Source organism: Palaemon carinicauda, chromosome 19, assembly GCF_036898095.1.
Source record: "Palaemon carinicauda isolate YSFRI2023 chromosome 19, ASM3689809v2, whole genome shotgun sequence".
In the NCBI taxonomy this organism is placed as follows: Eukaryota; Metazoa; Arthropoda; class Malacostraca; order Decapoda; family Palaemonidae; genus Palaemon; species Palaemon carinicauda.
Genome location: NC_090743.1, coordinates 117,182,586 through 117,204,009, shown reverse-complemented (window position 1 = coordinate 117,204,009; position 21,424 = coordinate 117,182,586). Strand labels below are relative to the sequence as shown.

Below are 21,424 nucleotides of genomic sequence, written 5' to 3'. Positions count from 1 at the left end.
AATGGAGGGTGGAGAGAGAGATGGAGGTCTCTCTCTTTTCCTATTTATCGGTGGTGAGGATCTACCAGGTTTTTGCACCTTCCCTACCACAGGTGCACCTGGTAACTTTGTTTCGGGTGGAACTTCCATCAAATCAGGCAAGGACATGGCCTGAGAGAGGTTAGTACTATTGCTGGTAATGGGGGATGAAGTTTGTATAGAAGTGGGCAGTGCCGGAGTTTTAATACACAGTGGCAAAGCCTTGGAAGGCAATATGCTTACCTTGTCACGCAAAACTTGACTATCATTAGATGATGTATTTCTTTTCTTGGAGTTACTGGCAGCACTATGTGGGTTCGATGTCTCCTGTGGTATATTTTCTCTTGATTTCAGTGCCCTTGCATATAACTGTTTGTTTTTTTCAGTAGTCTTTTGGCATGTCCTACACTTATGTGTTCTACACTGGATTTGTTGAGGGCTGCTTCTTCAAACTTATAAATCTCGCAGCTCCTGTCAGTGGATTTATGGTTTGAATTGCAGTTCAAACAGCTGGGCTCAGGTGTACACTCTCCATGATAAGGTTTCTAACAGATGCTACACATTTTTTCATTTTTACAAACTTTAGAAGGATGTCCAAATTTGAAACACTTGAAACATTGTAAGGGTTTTTGTTTGAAAGGTTGAACTTTTATTCTTTCATTTTCAATATCGATGTGGAAAGGCACATCAGCATCCTGGAAAGTAAGGATAATCATTGACGTCCCAGGAATCTTGTGCACTTTTCACACTGTTAATGGGCACATGGCTAGTATTTCCTCTTCTGTAAATTCATACAGATCTTTATTGAAGACTACTCCCCTTCCGTAACTAAAGTTTAGGTGGGGTTTGACATCTAACATATCCTCATCACTGCTTGTCTTAAGGTTAGACAGTATAACTGATTGAGTGTATGATTTTGCATGGATTAAGAAGCTATTTTTCCCAAAGCGAGATATATCACCTGGTGCAATGGTTCCTACCTTTTTCTGAATTAGTTTGCTAATTTTAAAATAATTCCCATTACTCCCTTTAGGTTCAGCAACAAGCCACATTGGTGGTTTTGGCTTTCTTTGGGGGAGCATAGTTAAATCGATATCTTTCTCAAACCGGTCAGCAGGTCTATATACATCCAAACTGTTTGGTATCTTATCACATAGGGCACCCATGACATTTAAGTTATTGATTTTGATATCATTGATGTTACATATTGCGTTGAATGCTTCTTCATGATTATTATAAGTTATCCATGAATGCCATTTTTCATTTTCAAGTTTCATTCTAATTTCTTTTATCACTCCATAGCATCTAAATGCTTTATATATCATATCATAATCAGTATTTATTGGAATTTGGGTAACATGAAGGATTCTTAGTTTCCCTTTGTTACCCGACTTAATTGGTTTTAAAACATTAGTAGAGGGGTCCTTTTTTGTTCCTGGGTCGTCAACAGAATTTTCCTTAATTGAATTAGCAGAGGTCGTCAACAGTGCCGGGGGGGAGTCAGCGTATCCAGGGGATGGGGGTTCGTTACTTAAAGAATCTATTAGACGAGAGAGAGAGAAAAGGGTTAGTTTTACGTACCTGCTCGAGAATGTTAGGCCATCACACGTCAGAAAGGAACTTTGCACTCTCCACTATCGGCACTGGGTAGTCTCCAGGCGTACAATCATAGCGAAGTTATAGCTTGTGGTGGTGTCGAAGTGGGTTGTCTGTGATGTGGAGAGGGTTCTCTTGGAGACTCTATCAGGAGCTGTAAAAGGTTTGGAAACCGTTCTGCGTAATGCCATAGCGTAGCTAGGAGAGTCCTTGAGAGGCTGACCGATGTTCTAGCCTTCTTGAGTGCCCTTCTCCAGACAAAACAGGGACGAGACGTAAACGTCATTGTTGTACCCACCGTTGTTGCCAGAGAGCATTGGGGTCTAGGGCTGGGGAGCAACGGCAGCCTGAGGTTCAGGAGCGTTGCGAACAGATCCCTAGTTGGAAAACCCCATAAAGGCGCGATTTTGTTGGCTACAAGGTGATCCAAAGACCATTCGGTATACCTTATCTGAGATGCTGTGCACAGATTGTTGGCGAGCACATTCCTCTAGTCTGGAATGAAGCGGGCTGATAGTGTCACCGAACGGACTTTGGCCCATCTTAAGTGTTTATACTGTTAGATGGGAAGAGGCTGCGAGCAAGTTCCTTCTTGCTTGTCGATGTGATCCTCTATGTGGTGTGTGGTATTGTCGCCCATCACATCACTGAGTGGTCTGTTAGGAACCGATGAGGCTGCTGAAGAACCGGAAAGTTGGCTTTCATCTCTTAAGAGATTTAAGTGAAGGTAGTTTCGGACTCTGTCCAGAGGGCTGAGGTCGTGTGGTGCAGCACTATGGTCCCTCCTCTCTTCTTTTGATGTGTTCTAAGTACAGCATCAAGTCCGAGGGGTGGGGAAGGATGAGAAGGTTATACCACTCTGTAGATTCTCGACTGACACCAATCCCTTGAGGTTCGTCCAAACTTCTAGTCCCATGGGGGTCAGAATGTCTGGGGGATCGAGGGCCTGATTCCAATCGGACTCAAGTCACTCTGGGATGGGAGTTCTTCTCGTTTTGAGAAAGTTTTGGAGATTGGTGTCTAGAATCATTCCCAGATACACCAGTCTTCTGGGAGGGAAGTAGGAAAGACTTCCACAGGTTTACCTTGATCACTGGATCTTGGTAAAAAAACTTCAAAAGTTCCGGTGCTAATGCAAGGTTGCCACCGAGTCTGCTATGGTCAGTCAGTCGTCCCAAAACGGAGGAGACAGAAGCCGATCCTGTGAGACCATGATGGGTGTAGTGGAAAGACCGAACCACAGTGCCCTGAACTGGTGTTTCTTGTTTGTCTAGACTGAATCTTCCAACCTTCCTAGATGGATGGTTTGGGCCTAGAAGTATGTGTCCTTTAGGTCCAGTGTGCAAATGAAGACCTGAGGTCTTAGCCCTTGTCCGAACTCCAACATGGTGTGGACATCGACCCAAAGGGGCAGCTCCTTGCGGATCCTTTCGCATGGGAGATTGTTGACGCTGGGGTCTTGACTCGTGGCGTAAAGGATCAGACGCGATACCCTGTGTAAGGATTCTTCCCTGAGAAAGAATTTCTTTAAGCGACAGAAGGAAGGCAATGCTTAACCCTACCATGCGTCCTGATGGGATTGATGCCATTCCTTAGCGCGCCAGGTCAACAGTCTTCTGCACGCGCGCAGAAGGCCAGCACTCTTCCGCGCACGCGCGGATAAGAGCCCCCTTCTCTTGATTGCAAAGTCACACACACAAAAATAAGGTAAAACATATAAAAGTCCTTTATCAGGATAAAGCCTTATCTAGTTTGTGATGCAAATTTTCTAATTGTTAACATTAAAACGAGCCTTTTCGGTTAAGGTAGATATTTTTCAGAGAAAGTTCCAGGCTTGTAACCTAAGAAAACTTCAAGCTTAAAGGAAAACCCTGCAACACTGTGGTTCATTATCTGCATAAACAGTCAGACGGAGCCAGGTTTGGACAATGACAACGCTCAAAGTTTGACTGCTGCTGAAACTTTTCTATGCCACTTTACATTCACTTGTTTCTGGGGACGAGTATGTGAAATACTATCCATGGAAAGTCTGTGTCAATATATGAAAAAAGTCAATTAAACTATGATGGGAAAACATCTGTCAGTGATAATAATAATTATATAATAAAACACACAGTTAAAGCTGCTCTAACTTTGGCATAATTCTCAGTCAGTACTCTATCATTTTTTTCTTTTTCCCCGGAATACTTAGGAATCTCTGGATTGCTCCTTTTCCAAGGATTTTATGGTTTTTCCTGGATAGACATGGAGATCACTAGACTCTACTATTCAGTCTTGTTTCTTCTGCTTCATTTTCTAGTTTCATTTGCTCTTAATCTTACTCATTTAGTTATTAATGGAAGCTAACAAGGAAGCTTACATAGTTATATTAGCAGTATATGCGTAATTATGTATTTGCTCTCAAGTTCAATTACATCGCAATGCAGTAACATATGTAGAACATCACTTATTCATGGCAGTACTTCTACTGCAGGACTGCAATTCTAGTTAGCCTCTCCAAACCCTACAGGGAGTAGGGGGTGCTGCAAATAAAGAATATATGGAGATAAGGTTGAGCGACCAAAGTATAAAAACTTACATTTTAATAAAAAAAAATAAAGATACAGGATATAAAATAATTTGTCTTTTTCTTAACTATATATATTTCTTTTTTCACAGCACTTAGGTCTAATGACTACCTTTTAGCTTTGCAGAATGATAATCCAAAAAAAGAACAGAAGGTTTGTTAGTATAGGAACAAAGAACAGTAGCAACAAACCTACAGATTTCAAATACAAGCATGACAAATCAGATGCATGAACTGGAGGAAATACAGTATTAACTGTAACACTGGCAGATTAGATGGCAAATTAGACACTACAATTGCGTGCATTAAGAACACAACAGCTGAAAGAAAATATAAAAAATTTGGAAATAATTTTCATTTTTCCTAGCATACAAAACTGGAGCTATTTATACGGTATTACTTTCGTTAACGCTGAAAACCAGACAAGACAATTTTAGTGAGGGATAATTACCCCATCCACTAGTTAGCGGGAGGGGGTTGGGGTAAGATTGGCTACCCCACTCACTCACACCTGTCTGTTGAGAAACCACTTTTACTTTCTGGCAGGACTTCTAGGGGGACCGGGTGGCGGGCCAATTTGTATAAATAGCACCAGGTTTGTATGTTAGGAAAAATACAAATTATTTCCAAATTTGTTATTTGTTCCGACACAGATACAAACCTTTGCTATTTATAGGGTGACTTACTCTTAGGAGGGAGGAAGTTCTACCAAGTGGCCTTGGTCATGACCTGGGGTTCCCTCTAATTGATCTTTGATCTAATTAGTAGGAACCCTACCCTCGCTAAAATCAAAGTAGTTACAAGGTAACTCAATGATAGCGGCCTGCAGAAGCTTGTGTGAGAGAAACTCATGGCTTGTTTTTACGTAGGATCTCGAGGATATACATGAGTTCTAAGACATATCCAATACCCTCCCTCACAAGGTATTGGAGACGTAACAAAGTATTTATTCATACTCAGGATGCACAAGGGAAATGAATCTTACCTGCAGAGGGGTGAGGTCAGCTATGCTTCGGTCTTGCGGAGCTGTTTCCCCAGGGGGGGGGGGGGAGAAAGGGAAAGAAAGAAGGGAGCCACACATTCTTTTCATTCACCCCCAGACTAATCCGGGTAACCTCAACCCTCTGCTACTTGTCCATCAAGGAACCTGAGGCATTAGATCACTTGTTGTGCAGCCACCACAGGACCAATGGAGAAGGTTTCCATGCTCCTGTAGGTTACGTCTTTCAGGTAGTGGGATGTGAAGGTCGTCTGACGCTTCCACACGTCCGGTTGCAATACCTGTGCCACAGAAAAATTCTTCTTGAAGGCCAGAGACGTTGCAATGCCTCTGACGTCATGAGCTCTGGGTCGGTTGGACAGAGGAAGATCTGGATAGAGAGTGTATTCAATTACTTTCATTATCCAGGAGGAAATAGTAAATAGTATTCCTCGTGACCCTCCTCTTGACCTTCCCCGTGCTGACAAAAAGTGCTTGTACACAGGGGAGAGCTTTTGCTGTTCTTCTTAAGTAACACGTCAGACTCCTTACTGGACATCGTAACAGTTGGTCTGGATCTTCGGTTACAGAACGAAGACTCTCTATCCGAAATGGGCCAAACCTGGAGTCCGGCACACCCGGATTTTGAGTCTTAGCTACAAACTCAGGGACGTAGTTGAGGATTACTTCCCCCCTTCTCCTAGAGTGGAAGACATCAGCAGATAGACCATGAAGTTCGCTGACTCTCTTGGCCGAAGCCAGAGCGAGCAGGAACACCGTCTTCCACGTGAGGTGGTGATCGGAGGCCTGGCGTAGTGGTTCATAGGGGAAGCCCTTCAGAGACCTGAGGACCCAAACCACGTTCCAGGGGGAGGTCTTAGCTCTGCCTGGGGACAAGTAAGCTCGTAACTACGTATGAGCAAAGAAAGCTCCAACGAGGAGGAAATATCGACTACTTTCAGTCTAAAGGCGAGACTCGAGGCTGAGCGGTAGCCTTTGACTGCCGAGACCGAGAGAAGCACCTCCCAAAGGTGTACAAGAAACTCCGCTATAGCTGGAACAGAGGCATCGAGGGGAGAGATACCCCTTCCATGAAACCAACCACAGAAAACTGACCACTTCGCTTGGTAGACTGCCTCTGTGGATCTCCCGAGGTGTCCAGCCATTCTTTTCGCAACTGGTTGCGAAAAGCCTCTCTGTGTGAGGAGGTGCTTGATAGTCTCCAGGCGTGAAGTCGAAGCGAAGCTACGGCTTTGTAGAAGATGTTGGCATGTGGTTGTTTGAGGAGGTTGTGCTGTGGAGGGAGCTCCCTCGGGATCTCCGTGAGGAGATGCAGAAGGTCCGGGAACCATTCTGCGTGATGCCATACCGGAGCTATGAGGGTCATTTTCTCATCAGACAGAACGGGGGAAACGCGTAAGCAACCAAGTTTATCCACCGTTGTTGGAAAGCATCTTACCAAAGAGCTTAGGGATCCGGGACTGGGGAGCAGTACAACGGGAGCCTGAAATTCAGGGCCGTTGCGAACAGATCCACAGTCGGGGAACCCCACAAAGTCAGGACTTTGTTGGCTATCAGAGGATTCAAAGACCACTTAGTACCAACTATCTGAGTCACTCTGCTCAGCTTGTCTGCTAGCATATTCCGCTTGCCCGGAATGAAGCGAGCTGATAGAGTCACCGAGTTATCCTCTGCCCATCTGAGTATCTCTACTGCAAGATGGCACAAATGCTGCGAAAAGGTACCGCCCTGTTTGCTTAGATAAGCTACTACCTTGGTGTTGTCGCTCATCAACACCACTGAGTGCCCCGCCAGGACCTGGTGGAACTTTTTGAGGGCCAGAAAGGCTGCCCTTATCTCCGAGAGATTTATGTGCTGGTACCTTTCTGATTCGGACCATTGGCCGGAGATGTAATGGTGCAGCATGTGAGCCCCCACCATTCTTTTGATGCATCCGAAAAAAGCATCAATTCTGGGGGGGAGACGAGAAGATTGCCCCCTTTGCAGAGGTTCGTCTCCGCCAGCCACCGCTTGAGGTCCGACTGTTTCTCTAGCCCTATGCGGACTAGGTGATCCCGGGAATCGGAGTGTTGGTTCCACTGGGATTCTAGTCGCCACTGGAGGGATCTCATCCTGAGGCGACTGTTGGGGACCAGTCGGGTCAGGGAAGAGAGGTGACCGAGAAGGCGAAGCCAATACTGCGCCGGGAGCTCTTCCCGACTGAGGAAGACCTGTGCTATCTCCCTCAGTCTCTGGATCCTTTCGTCTGATGGAAACGCTTTGTGCCTTAGGGTGTCTAATCGCATGCCTAGGTATACCAGTTCTTGAGAGCGGAGCAGTCGAGACTTCTCGTGGTTTACCACGATCCCCAGATCCTGGCAAAACCTTAGAAGCTCGTCTTAGTGACGGAGAAGGGCCGCCTCCGAGTCTGCCAGAATCTGCCAGTCGTCCAAGTATCTTAGGAGACGGATGCCGACTCTGTGAGCCGAAGACGATACTAGGGCGAATACTCTCGTGAATACCTGGGGTGCTGTAGAAAGACCGAAACACTATACCCTGAACTGGTAATGCTTCCAATTGAACATGAATCTCAGATACTTCCTGGAAGACGGGTGAATTGGGATCTGGAAGTATGAGTCCTTTAGATCTAGAGTGCACATGAAGTCCTGGGGTCTTATCGCTTGTCTGACTATGTCGGCCGTCTCCATCCTCAAAGGTGTCTGTTCGACAAACCTGTTCAGGGCCGAGAGGTCGATGACTAGTCTCCAGACGCCTTTTTCACAAGAAAGAGTCGTCTGTAGAAGCCTGGGGACCCGTCGAGGACCTCCTGGAGAGCGTCCTTCTCCAACATGGACTGGACTTCTGCCCTGAGTGCAAACTCCTGTGCTGATCCCTTCGCACAGGAGTTCGATAGAATCGGCACTCGAGTCAGTGGAGGGAGAGAGAGCGTGAACGGGATACGATACCCTGAACGAATCACCTCAACCGTCCAGGGTTCGGCCCCGTGGTGAAGCCACCTCTGCCAGCGGCTTTGCAGGCATCCCCCCACAGGTGGGCAAATGGGAGGATTGCCTGTCTTATTGGGACCGGCCTCGGCCGGATCCCTTCTTACCCTTTCCTCCACGAAAGGACTTTTTGCCGTGAAAGGCATGTTTTGCACCCTTTTTACCCTGCTGTTTTGGGTCTCTGCCCCTTTTCGGTTGCGGATTTTGCTGTGCTTTCTGCTGTGGCTGAGAGGGGTAAGGTCTACCTGTTAAGACCTTTTGGATGAGGGAGTCCTGACTGGACTTCCTCCACCTCTCTGCCACCCGCTCGACATCCTCGGGATGGAACAAAGAATTGCCCTCGAACCCTCGAAAGGAGCAAATCTCAGTCTCGCTACTTCGGCCTGAGGGAAATGTCTATGGAACTTGCCTATGCCGGCATCTCTCTTCTTCAGGATAGTGTTGGCCCAAAGTTTCACAACCTGATGGGAGAGGAACTCGATGGCCCGAGTGCCAGACAATAGGAAAGTCTCCAAAGACTTCCTGGAGGACTCCCGAGACAGGTCTTTAGACCGCATTAGTTGTCCTAAGGATTAACCAGAAATCCAGCCACGAATTAGCCTGCATGGCGTACTTCGCCACCTTCTCCTGGTTTAGGATTTTTGAGGCCGAAAAGGAGACTGGAAGTCCCATAAGTTTTTCAAATGGTGTGGCCTTCGAGAGTGCCTCTATAGAGTGGTCGAGAGGCAGCGTTGGAAGAGATTCCCCGAGGATCTCGTAGTACCTCCTCTGAAACACATACGGAGGAGGTAGGAGCTTGGAGAACGAGCTGGAGTGGAGAGAGGAGGTGGACCCAGTTGCCTGGGACACTGCCTTTTGTTTGGCACTCTTCAGCCCCTTTGACCAGGGCAAAGCTGCACTGGTCCTATGAGATTTCCGAGTGCCATAGAACTGGTCAAGGACTGTTTCTTTTCCATCTAGAGGGGCTGCCGATGGATCTGGAAGTCCATTGATGGAACGGATGCAGGCTAGGACCTGCCAGAAGGCGTGTTCCAACTCCTTCCTCTCAACCTCTGTAAGCTTAGGGATAGCGGCTGCTGGCAGAGCGTCGTCCGCGAGATCGCTCTGCCCTTCCACGTCCAAGCTCTCATTCATAGGAGCCCGGAGTGGGTGAAAGTCATCAACTGGATAGACTGGGGATAGGGAGACTGCAGAGGAGGTGCTCGCTTCCGGCTGCCTGGGAGGCAGTGAGGAAGGAAGCCTGGCCGAGGATTTGGGGATGGTGAACAAATCCTTCGGTTCCCTCCCCCGAGGCTGGAGGTCCTCTGTCCCCAAGGGCCTAGAGGACTCCGTTGGCTTACAGGTGGAATGTAAGTCCGTTGCCGTACGAGGTGAGTCCCGTCCGGTCGCAGGTCGTGCCTCCTTAGACACTATCTCGACCGGTAAAGGACGGAAGGAGTCTCCATAGGAAGTAACCCTATCCTCCTTGGGGGGCTACCCTGAGGTTCATGCCTAATCTCCTCCAGATGTTTTTTGCGAGGGGATGACCGTCTCCCCTTGCCAGAAGGACCTGCTTGTGCGGAATCTTCCGAACTCCTCCTAGGATCGGAGGGAGGAGAGGACCCTGGGAAGAAAGGAGGCGATAAAGGGATCCTAGGTGTGTCACCTAAGGACTGGGAGCGGGGAACAACTCCTTTCATGGCTTGGCGCATTACATCAAATAAGGTGCTAAGCCACGGGGGGTCACGGGCTCCCGAGGAACTAAAGGGGAGGTCTCCTTAGGAAGGCACTGCTCCCTGGGTTTAGGGACCTGGGCAGGTTTCCTAACCCTCTTGTCTGAGGGAGGCTTCCCTACAGGCAAGATCGGCACAGGCCTACCCTTAGGGATAGGATCTGGGTTCGGTCGCGCAGGCGACTGTTGTCTCTGTTGAGGCCTAAGGGGCTTGAGAGACTGATTGTGAGTGCCAAGATGGTCGTGCGCCGAACTGTTGGTAGGCGGAAGGGTGCTCGTGCGTGCGCCCTTCCCGATTGCGAGTACCTTTTTCGCGCTCGTGGCGCGCATAAGGTTGTTCGCGCACCTGGCGCGTATAATGTGGTTTGCGCGCATGGCACGCACAAGCTTGTTCGTGCGCATGGCATGCATAAGGTTGTTCACGCGAATGGCGCGCAGTAGGTTGTTCGCGCGCATGGAGCGCAACCGGTTGTTCGAACGCATGGCGAGCAACAGGATGTTAGCGCATATGGCGCGCCATAGGATGAACCTGCGCGCCATGTTCGCCATTTTGTTTGCATGCGACAAGTTGGTCGTGCGCCCCAAGTCGGTCGTGCAAGGGAGAGCTCTCAGGTTGGTGAGAGAACTCGCTGCTTGGCTCACCCGAAGGTTCACGATAGCTTGTGATGTGTGAGCGCGAACGATCAACACGAGAGTTTGAAAACTCTCTGTCATAGAAAGAATGACTATGGTCACGAGAACACGTTCTCAGCGTGAACTGTGTTGCGCGAACCCGAAGGATCAACGCAATGAGAAACCTTAGTTTCTCTGTCACAAAACACCAAAGTGTTAGCGTGACTAAAGTTACGAGGGCCCAAGGGTTCAGCGTAACTCGGGTTACGAGATCCCGATGGGTCAACGTAACACAAGACCGCGAAGGATCAACGTGACTGACGGTACGAGAACCCGGAGGTTCAACATTACCATCATTACGAGAGCCCGAGGGTTCAACATAACAGAAACCCGAAGGTTTCAAGGCACGAGAGCCCGAAGGGTCAGCCCGAAGGACTCCTGCTGTCTTCAGAACCTGCAAGATCAACATGACGAGAGCCCGAAGGCTCACGATCACGCCAGCCCAAAGGGTGATCGTCACGAGACACCAAAGGGTCAACGTGAGGAGAACCAGCAGGTTCAAAAAGACGTCGCCTCACAGCCCGAGGAGGAGAACGTACGGGGTGGAGAGGGGTTACCCATCCCCCCACTCTACAAACCTCTGGAGAGGAACGTTCAACAGACTCCACCCGAGGGGAAGACTGATTAGGGTCTACAGATAATTCCTCCGCAGGGGAGGAGAGTTCACCCAAAGGAGAACTACGCTTATAACAAGGTTCTCTTTCCGCCCCTAGAGGAGAACCTAAAGCGTAAGGAGATTGCCGATGTACAGAGGTAATCTCTCGCGAACGAGAGATATGTTCCCCGAAGGGTAAACTTGCATTGGAGAGAGCCCTGCCACTGCCCCTGGTGGGTTAACTAACTCCTCGGCATCGGAACCAGACTCTCGACCTGACCGATGGTAACAGCGCCTGCGTCCAGAAGAGGAGGATCGACCTCTGCAGAGGAAGGAGATGACCACCGCCTTCTCCTTGCTCCCCTTCGGAGGAGTTCGAGGAGAACTTCCTTTGTAGGACCATAGACGCCCAGTGATGGCTACAAAGACACAAGGTCTGGAAAGGAACAGGCGCTCCCTGGGGGAAGTGAAGGAGCCGACTCACTAGGGGAGCCGCCACCTTCGTCTATCCCACAGGGTTGACCTGGAGTCACAAGCCCTGCGCTGCTGCTCGACCGTGCCCCGGAAGGGCCTGGTCGAGGATTAGCTTCGGGCAGAGATTTGGGCGTACAGGAAGCAGAAGCCCGCGATTTCTTCGATTTTGAGGAAGACCCCGAAAGCGAAGATTCACGTTTAGACGACTTCTTCTTAAGCGCAAACCTCTCCCAATGGGAGGCAGGCCACTCCCTACACTCGGAACAGGTGTTGTCCCACGAACACTGAGTTCCCCGGCAAGCCGGGCATAAAGGGTGTGGGTCCGTCTCCACAAACGACATGAAGGTACAGCAGCGGCGGCCTTCAATCCCTGGACATGTCCGCATAGCGGGACAATAACCAATCACACACAGATACACACAAAAGAAAAAGGAAAAGTAATAAAGTCAAGGCAGTTTGTTTAACGGGAGAGAGAGACGACATGTCCGCACTCTACCGAGCCAAAAGCAAAAGTGGTTACTCAACCGACAGGTGTGAGTGAGCGGGGTAGCCAGTCTACCCCAACCCCCTCCCGCTAACTAGCGGATGGGGTAATAATCCCTCACTAAAATTGTCTTGGCTGGTTTTCAGCGCTGCCGAAAGTAATACCCTATAAATAGCAAAGGTTTGTATCTGTGTCGGAACAAATAACAAATTAGGAATCAATTTGTATATTTTCTGACATACAAACCTGTAGTCCTCTTTATTAGGGTATCAATTTCGGCGAAGCTGAAAACTAGCAGATAGCTTTTTCTACTACTGAGCTCCCTCCTTTCACTAGTTAGTGGTAAGGGGGGGGGATTGGGTGACCACTCGCCCGTTCGCCGCATACCGGCGACCAGACGTCACTTTAAAATTTCGCAGGACTTCTAGGGGGTAGGTGTTGGCGGGCACAGTATGTGTAAAGAGGACTATATGTTTGTAAGTTAGGAAAAATACAAATTGATTCCTTATTTATTATTTGTTGACACAAAATACAAACCATTATGTCCTCTTTAGTAGGGACTAACCTTCATGAGGGTGGTAGTCCAGGTCCAATTGGTTGGTCTAATGTCCCGGGAAGCCTCAGGATACTCATTGGAGTTGCGGCTGAGGGATCCTGCCGGTTAACATTGGTACAATAATATGGTCGTGTATAGCAGATTATTGTTCCAGATGTCACCGAAAACCCCGCTCAGCTAGGGAGATGGGAAAAACAACTAGTTGTCAATGACAACTGAGGCTGCTCAAAATAAAAGGATACTAACCCACAGTTAGACAAGGTCAGCTTGCGCAGAGGCTCTCAGATACTGTGACCCCATGAGAGTGGGAAAACTGAAGAATGAAGTATGCTAGTCACTCACTCATTCATTCATTCCAGGCTTGCTTGCGAGTAACGTCCGCCCTCGATCAACTGATACTTGTCCTACAAGGGAGCTGAGGTTTATACCACATTTTGTGCTGCCACCACTGGACCTAGCAAGAATGTGTCTAGGGCCTTGTGTATGATGTCTTGCAGGTAATGGGCAGTAAAGGTAGTCTGGCGTTTCCAGACACCTGCCTGTAGTACATGCGTGACTGAAAAGTTCTTTTTCAACAATAGTGAGGTGCCTATAGCTTTCACGTAGTGTGCGCAGGGGCAATGATCCGTTGATTCTATGACTCGCTCGATGACTTGACGGATCCATAAAGAGATGGAATTCCTCGTGATGTGTAGCTTCGTCCTCCCCATGCTGACGAAGAGTTTGTCGAGACGACGGCATCCTCCTGTTCGCTCAGAGTATAGCCTCAGCACACATACAGGCCAAAGTAACAGCTGATCAGGATCATTGGTTATGGAACGGAGACACTCAATCTGAAAGGGCCCGAATCTAGGATCCACTACCGACGGATAATGAGTTTTGGCTACAAACTCTGGTACGAAACTGAGTGTAACCTGCCCCCATCCCCTTAAATGAGCGATGTCGTAGGAGAGACCGAGTAGCTCGCTGACTCTCTTTACAGAGGCCAGTGCTACTGGGAAAGCAGTCTTAAGTGTCAGGTCTCTGTTGGAGGCCTGACAAAGAGGTTCATAAGGTGCTCCTTTCAAGGAACGTAGAACCCTTACTACATTCCTTGGGGGTGGTCTGACTTCCGAATGAAGGCAAGTCCGCTCAAAGTTTCGTACGAGAAGAGACAATTCTCTCGAGAAAGAAATGTTGACGCCATTCAGTTCAAAGACGAGGCTTAAGGCCGAGCGATAGCCTTTCACCGTCGACACTTAAAGGCGCTTTTCCTCCTTGAGGTACAACAAGAACTTCGCTATTGCTGGAACAGAGGCACTGAGAAGACCAACCACAGAAGATTGTGCACATGGCCTGATAGAGGGCCAAGCCGAGGTGGACTTGCAACCGGCTCCGAAAAGCCTTTCCTTGCGAGGAGCTGCTGGATAACCTCCACGCGCGAAGTTGAAGTGATTTCACCGGCCTGTGGAAGATCTCGCTGTGTGATTGTCTGAGAAGCTCTGGACAAAGTGGTAGCTCGCAGGGTGTCTCGACTAGCAGATATAGAAGGTCTGTGAACCATTCCATATGTTGCCAGAGCAGAGCTATCAGGGTCATCTGAAGGTTGTGCGATTCCCGGATTCTGTTCAGTAACCTTCTTACTAGGCAGAAGGGGGGGAAATGCGTAGATGTCCAGATTGTCCCATTTGTGCTGGAATGCATCATGCCAGACCGCTTGAGGGTCCAGCACAGGGGAACAATATATCGGAAGCTTCCAGTTGAGAGACATCGTAAAGTCAAAACTTTGTTGGCTATCTGTTGATCCAAAGACCATTTGGAACCCACTATCTGAGACTTCGTGCTCAGATTGTCTGCCAAGATGTTCTTCTTGCCCGTGATGAAGCGGCCTGATGAGGTTACTGAATTTTCTTCCGTCCATTTTAGCATTTCCACAGCCAGCTGGCAAAGGAGCTGTGAAAAGGTACCTCCTTGATTGTTAATGTGGGGCACTACCGTAGTGTGGTCGCTCATTAGTACTACTGCGTGCCTTGAAAGGAGCTGCCCTCATCTCTTGGAGGTTTATGTGGCATGACCTTTCGGATTCTGACCATAGGCCTGAAGCCGTCAGGTGTGACAGGTGAGGCCGCCACCCTTCTTTTGACGTGTCTGTGAAGAGCATCAAATCCCGGGGTGGAGAGAGGATATCGACGCCCCGGAAGAGGTTGGTGTCGGATACCCACCACCGCAGGTCTCTCTGCTGCTCTGGACTTATCGGCACTAGCGTGGATGCTGAGTCATTCTGTTGTGCCCAGTGGGACTTTAGTCGCCACTGTAGAGACCTTAGACGAAGTATACTGTGTGGGACTAACTTCTCGAGAGAGGTTAAGTGCCCTACCATTGCTACCATAGATGAGCTGGTAGCATGGTCTCCGAGAAGAATGGTTGAGCTACATTCCTCAACTTTCTTGCTCTTTCCTCGGACTGGAAGATCTTGCCTAGTCTGGTCTTAATATTCATCCCTAGGTATAACATTCTTGTATTGGCTCTAGATGTGACTTCTCGTAGGTTATCAGGATCCCCAGATCCTGACAAAGTTTGAGAAGTTTGTCTCGGTGGAGAAGGGTTTCTCTCGAGTCTGCCAGTATCAGCCAATTGTCGAGGTACCTGAAAAGGTGTATCCCTTGACTGTGAGCCTTGTGAACACTTGGGATGCTATCGACAGGCCGAAGCACAGCACTTTGTATTAGTATACCAGATTTGCCGACATAACACGGAGGTACTTCCTTGATGCTGAGTGGACTGGGATCTGGAAGTATGCATCATTCAGATCAACCGAGATCAAGAAATCCCATGGTCTGATTGCCTGTCTGATCGTCTGAGGGGCCTCCATCTTGAAAGGAGTTTGTTCGACAAACATGTTCAGTGCAGAGAGGTTGATGACTAGTCTCCAGCCTCCAGACGCCTTTTTCACAAGACAAATGCGCCTGTAGAAGCCTGGGGACCTGTCCTTGATCTCTTGGAGAGCATCATCCTCCAACATAGTCTGGATTTCGGCCCAGAGGTCCTTGTCCAGGTGCATAGGACTCTGGTGTCAATGGTGGATGAGCAAGGAAAGGGGGATAGTTGATGAAAGGGACAATATATCCCCTTCTGAGAACGGAAACGGACCAGGGGTTCGCTACCAGTTCCATCCACTGTCGCCATCTGCTGCTCAAGCATCCCCACACCGGTGGACAGGTCGGAGGATTGCCCTCTCTAGCGGAAGCGTCGCTGGGATTTCTTGCCGTTGCCTCTGAAGCCTTTGGATCCTTTTGAACGAAAGGTACCCTGAGGCTCCTGAGGTTGCATCGGCTTTTTCTTAGTAGGGGTATCAATTTCGGCCAAAAGTAAAGTGGAGGTAAATCACTGGTGTGTGTGCAGGATTATCAGCTAGCTAAGCCCCCAACCCCCGCTAAGTAGCGGTATAGGTTGTTAACCCTCGCTAAATCTTAATTGCTCATCATTTCAGCTTCGCCGAAAGTAATACCCCTAAATATATAGCGTAGGTTTATGTTCCAGTTATGGAACAAATTTAAATTTTCTTGTTAACAAGGTTGTGAATAAAGGTATTGTATTCCATACCATGCAAGTTTTGTTTTATATTCCTTTCTAATATTTCATTTACTAGTGTTGAATCCTTACTGATGAGTTAGAAAGGACCTGTGACAATTCCTGGATCATAACTGAAGGTAAATTCTCTTTTCACATGGTATATGGTGTTGGTTCTTTAATCAATACAGGACCAGTCGACCAACCATGAAGGTACTACTGTAGTTCCCGGATAAGGTGCTTTTTTTTTCTTTTTTTTTTTCTATCCCAAGCAAGGTGAAAAATACAAGGAAGAACTTCTGCCTAAGTAACTACTCAGCTACAGAATGGAAAGGGGAGAGGTGCATGACGATCTTGAACGAGGTTGTGGTGGCCTTATTGGTAATATCTCTGCCTGGTGATCACCAGACGTGGTTTGGTCCCTGCAACCTCTCAATCCTTGTGGGTTAAGGATTGGGAGTTTGGGGAAGCCTATAGATCTATCTGCTCAAGTCATCACCAGCCATTGCCTGGCCTTCTTTGGTCCTAGCTTGGGTGGAGAGGGAGCTTGGGCACTGATTATATGTATATATGGTTAGTCTCTAGGGCATTGCCCTGCTTGCTAAGGCAATGTCACTGTCCTTTGCCTCTGCCATTCATGAGTAGCCTTTAAACCTTTGAACCAGTCGAATAAACCAACACTTTGGTCTATAATTGGGTTCAGCATCGGAACCGATGTATTGTGTCAAGGCCCTGTCAGCAGCATGCACCTGACCAAACTACAAAGCTTATCTCTGCTCAAGGGTATGGGCAGGAGAAGGAAGCCTAGAAAAAAAAAATAGCTCCCAGAGTAATTCCAGGAGACCCTGGTAAGAACTAATTGAAGCCAAATCATAAACTGATATCCAGTTCATCAATACACTATAAGGAAAATAACATGTGAGATACAACAGACTTAAAATTATAACACTAAACTCCACAATTAATTTACGGTGCACCAAGCACAGTTTCTAAGGATATAAGACTCAATATGACATAGGCTTATATTTAGTACTGTATGAACACCAGATTAACAATGGAAAATTACAAATGCGAATGCTATATCAAAGGACGAAGGATAGTAACTAACTTAGGAACATTACTTTTGAAACACTAACGGTAATACAGTTAACATTTGCCAATCCATGCACCTATATCAACCATTATAATAATCTCAATGTAACAGTTAACAGTTATCAAAGTGTCATACTGTCTGTCAAGTAGAATTCATGATCACATAATTCAATTACATAGACGACAATATTATAAATACTGATTTTATTTCGCAGATATTTTTATAAAACAGCAACATAGACAAGTTTTCTAAATGCAAATACTAAATGACAGCCTAACATACAAAATTCAGGGATTTCTTGAAAATATTTCTTGAAGGTTTAAAGGCCATTCATGAAGGACTGAGGCATGGGACAGTGACACTGCTCTATCAACCAGGACAATGCCCTAAAGTCTGCCCATATATAGATATGATCAGTGCCCAAGCCCCTCTCCACCCAAGCTAGGACCAAGGAGGGTCAGGCAATGGCTGCTGATGACTCCGCAGATAGACCTTTAGGCTCCCCCCAAACGCCATCCTTAGCTCACACGGATGGTGAGGTTGCAGCAACCACAGGAACTAACGAGTTTGAGCAGGACTTGAACCCCAGTCTGGCAATCACCAGGCGAGGACGCTACCAATAGGCCACCACAACCCTTAATATAGTAATCATTTACTAATCAATCATTTTGGTTACTGTACCTCTCTTGACATTATTAATGATGGCTTAATACAACTGCTAATCTTCTATGGCGGTAATTTAACCCACATACTAGGTTTTTCCCTTCCTACTAAAATTAAGAACGAATCAATGTAAAAAATATTTTTATCATATATAAAATACTGTAATAAATTTGCCATTAGTTTACAAACCCTGATCTCTCTCTATCTCTGCACTGACACTATAAAAGATCAAACCTGACCTCTTAACCCTAACCTAACCTAAGACATAGCATCCTAGTTTGGATTAGGGATGATTTCAACCCTCTTAAGCTGATACTGTCGCTCGTCAAAAGTATCTGAATAAGTCAAGGTTACAGGATAAATATTTATCCTTGCAGTTTTTGTAATCTTAGAGGGAGGGGGGATTGAAGGTTTTACTATAGAGTGCTTTCAATGACGTCACTGGGAATCGCCGGCGGCCATGCTGGAGGGCATACAAAGCGAAAACATGGCGGCTGCTACAGCGAATATGGACAATGAGAGCGACTTTGTCAAACAATTGTCGGGTGATGATAAGCGTTTTTACAAGCAGAAACTCGATCTAATTGATGGCCTAGATCCATACCAGATGCAGAATTCATTCAGTCAAAATATTGAGGATTTTCCCAGTATTTCATACATTGATATGGTGAACTACTTGGTACTGTCGGCCAACCCAGAACATGAGTGGGCATACATTTCCATTGAATAATCTGCTTCCAGAATTTGTTGTTTTTCCCTTTAATGCTTTTAAGTCCAAAATTAGATAAACACTGGGCCGATGAAGAGAGTGTTTATAATTATAATGCTAATATTGATCATTTAGCCTAACCTTGTGTATTATAATTTTTTATTGTCAAAATGTATGTAAAAGTTTTGCATTATTATGTCAAATCTTTATCAGTTCATGCCTAACCATTGTGTTTGTGTTTGGTTACAAATGCTATAATTTCTTATATACATATAAACATATGATGGACAAACTCTATTGTAATGCTCTTGGATGATCGTTTTGCCTCCTTGCTATTAAATGCGCAAGTTTAATTATTTTTTCGATGTTTCATATATAAGCTGAAGACCCCTTCGGGTTAAACCAGCTTTAAGATATTATTATTATTTATAATCAATGTTTATTCATCACATAGGCCTGTATGTCTGCACAATCTAATACACAAATTAAAATAAATATAAATATACACTTAATTATATATAGGCATGAGCACCTTGGCGAAAGAGAGACCTAGGTAAGTAGCCTTTGTTAATATAGCCAATATGGGCGCTTTTAATTTTTGTTTTGTAAATCTGAGATGCCCCTTTTGATGTTTAAAAATTGAGATGCCCCCTCCCCCACACACACACTACACACTGAACTGACGATGATACTTGTGAAGTCACCCATGCGATCGGATATAGCATGTTTACACAGGAATAATGATACTTTTAGGGCCTAGCCGAGACTGACCTGATATGAAATAATCAGAACAGATACGTGCTTAGGGTAGTGAGGATTCACGTAGATCAGCCCGTGATATTCTGGTCAACCACAAGTCACGTCTGCACTTGGATAATTCTTCTGTATCTTTGTCCTGATTCTGAATAACTGCCGGTATGCGGTAGAAACTCTTGTCATCTCTTCGTCCTCGATTCCCACAGCCAACAATAGCGCAAAAACTGGGCATTGTGTGAATGTGAATGTGATGAAATGGCTAAATATTCAACAGCTCAACCATAGCTATTCACTGAACGCGTCTTTGTATGCCCTCCAAGATGGCGGACCGGAAGTTTGATGACGTGTATTGAAAGGACTCTATAGTTTTGGACGGGAACAACTTTCCTACTAAAAAAAAAAGCTTTTTCCTACAAAAAAAAAATGTCCGTTTTCTTGGAAAAGGACACATTTTTCACAGCATATAAATACGAACTGGTTTTTCTGTTTGTTTGTTGTTATAATGAAGATCAAATTCAGTTAAATCACGTTCTTTACTACAGGAGAACACTATTTGAAATGTTTTCCTGTCCGTAACTATAATTTTACCGGATTCAAAAAGCCCCCCCCCCCCCAACTTGATCTGACTCACGAGTGTACTGTTTTTTTTTTTCTTTGCTGTAACTAAACAATTTGACCTTATATTACAAAGTGACATTTACCAATTCGACCTTAATGTAGGTAATTTAGAGTATTATTTTACATTATTTCTGTTAAATATATAAAAAAAAAATAACAGCTATCTTAAAAATTACACTGTTGGCTGTTCGTGTGTGAAGTTTAACTTCTGGCTTAAATTCACAGTCAAGATTGAGCATATCAACCGGTTAAATAAGAAATACCTCAAATAAATCGATAATTTAACAAAACACCAGAATCACAAATGCAAAACAATTTACCCTTTAGGAATATATATCTTACCAACTGCCTTCATTACGTTACCAATAGTAGTGTTGCGACTTCACACTCGAAGTTATTGGTCAAACACAAGGTTGAAGGATGACTGTTGTACTTGAAGGACAAGGTTGAAGAGCACAAAAGTGTGCCAAGGATCTTTTGTCGCCATCTTGGATTCTTGGTTGGACTTGGTGACTACGACCCACGAAGACGGAATTGTAGATAGGACAGAATACACTAGCCTTCAGCTGTTACAAACATCGTTTTTGTTTACCTGGTTCGTTTGGTGATAAAACTTTTAAGAAAATGTGAATATTTCATATTTTCATCGATAAATAATATAAATACTACCATTAAAAATACAAAGAAAATTTATATTAGCTCATCAAAATTCAGAAAGATGTGCATACATACTTCTGATGATAAAATATACAATTTTTATTATGTTCCAGTTAGTTTTACGCTGACAAAAGGCCCGAAAAGGAAAGAAACAAATGAAGAACACGGTGCGTCGCATAATATAACAATACTTTATGCAATGATAACGATGAGTTACATAAATGATCATCTAATATTACGCATATTAAAATGTTACAATTTGTAAAATTAAAGGAAAAGAAATGTTCAAAGGATATTGTTTAATCATCACAGCAGAAAACTTACCTGGTTTTTACTTTATTTTTACATAATACACACATATACACCATTCACACACACACACTCTCTCTCTCTCTCTCTCTCTCTCTCTCTCTCTCTCTCTCTCTCTCTCTCTCTCTCTCTCTCTCTCTCTCTCTCTCTCAATATGGGTGGCCCCAGAGAAACTCAACACAGCAGTCACTATCAAAACGCAATAGCTGTAGTGAAAAATTTAAATAACATGAAATAAAATTATTCCTTAATGAGAGAGAGAGAGAGAGAGAGAGAGAGAGAGAGAGATTTTATCTGGTATGCGTCGTAATTGTCAACTTGTACCAAAAGTCAACTTACGATGCGTGAATATTTGAAAATCTTCGAGAGAGAGAGAGAGAGAGAGAGAGAGAGAGAGAGAGAGAGAGAGATTTT

The 21,424-nt window shown here is 45.8% G+C and overlaps 1 long non-coding RNA gene across 1 annotated transcript in view; it reads right to left on the bottom strand.

The window, feature by feature from the left end:
- The window catches only part of LOC137658763 (uncharacterized), a 45,129-nt gene extending 24,525 nt beyond the window's left edge, over window positions 1-20,604 (bottom strand). Inside the window, exon 1 of the long non-coding RNA XR_011047412.1 lies at window positions 20,387-20,604. This is a non-coding gene — a long non-coding RNA (uncharacterized lncRNA). The remainder of the gene's footprint in view (window positions 1-20,386) is intronic.
- Window positions 20,605-21,424: the final 820 nt, after the last annotated feature.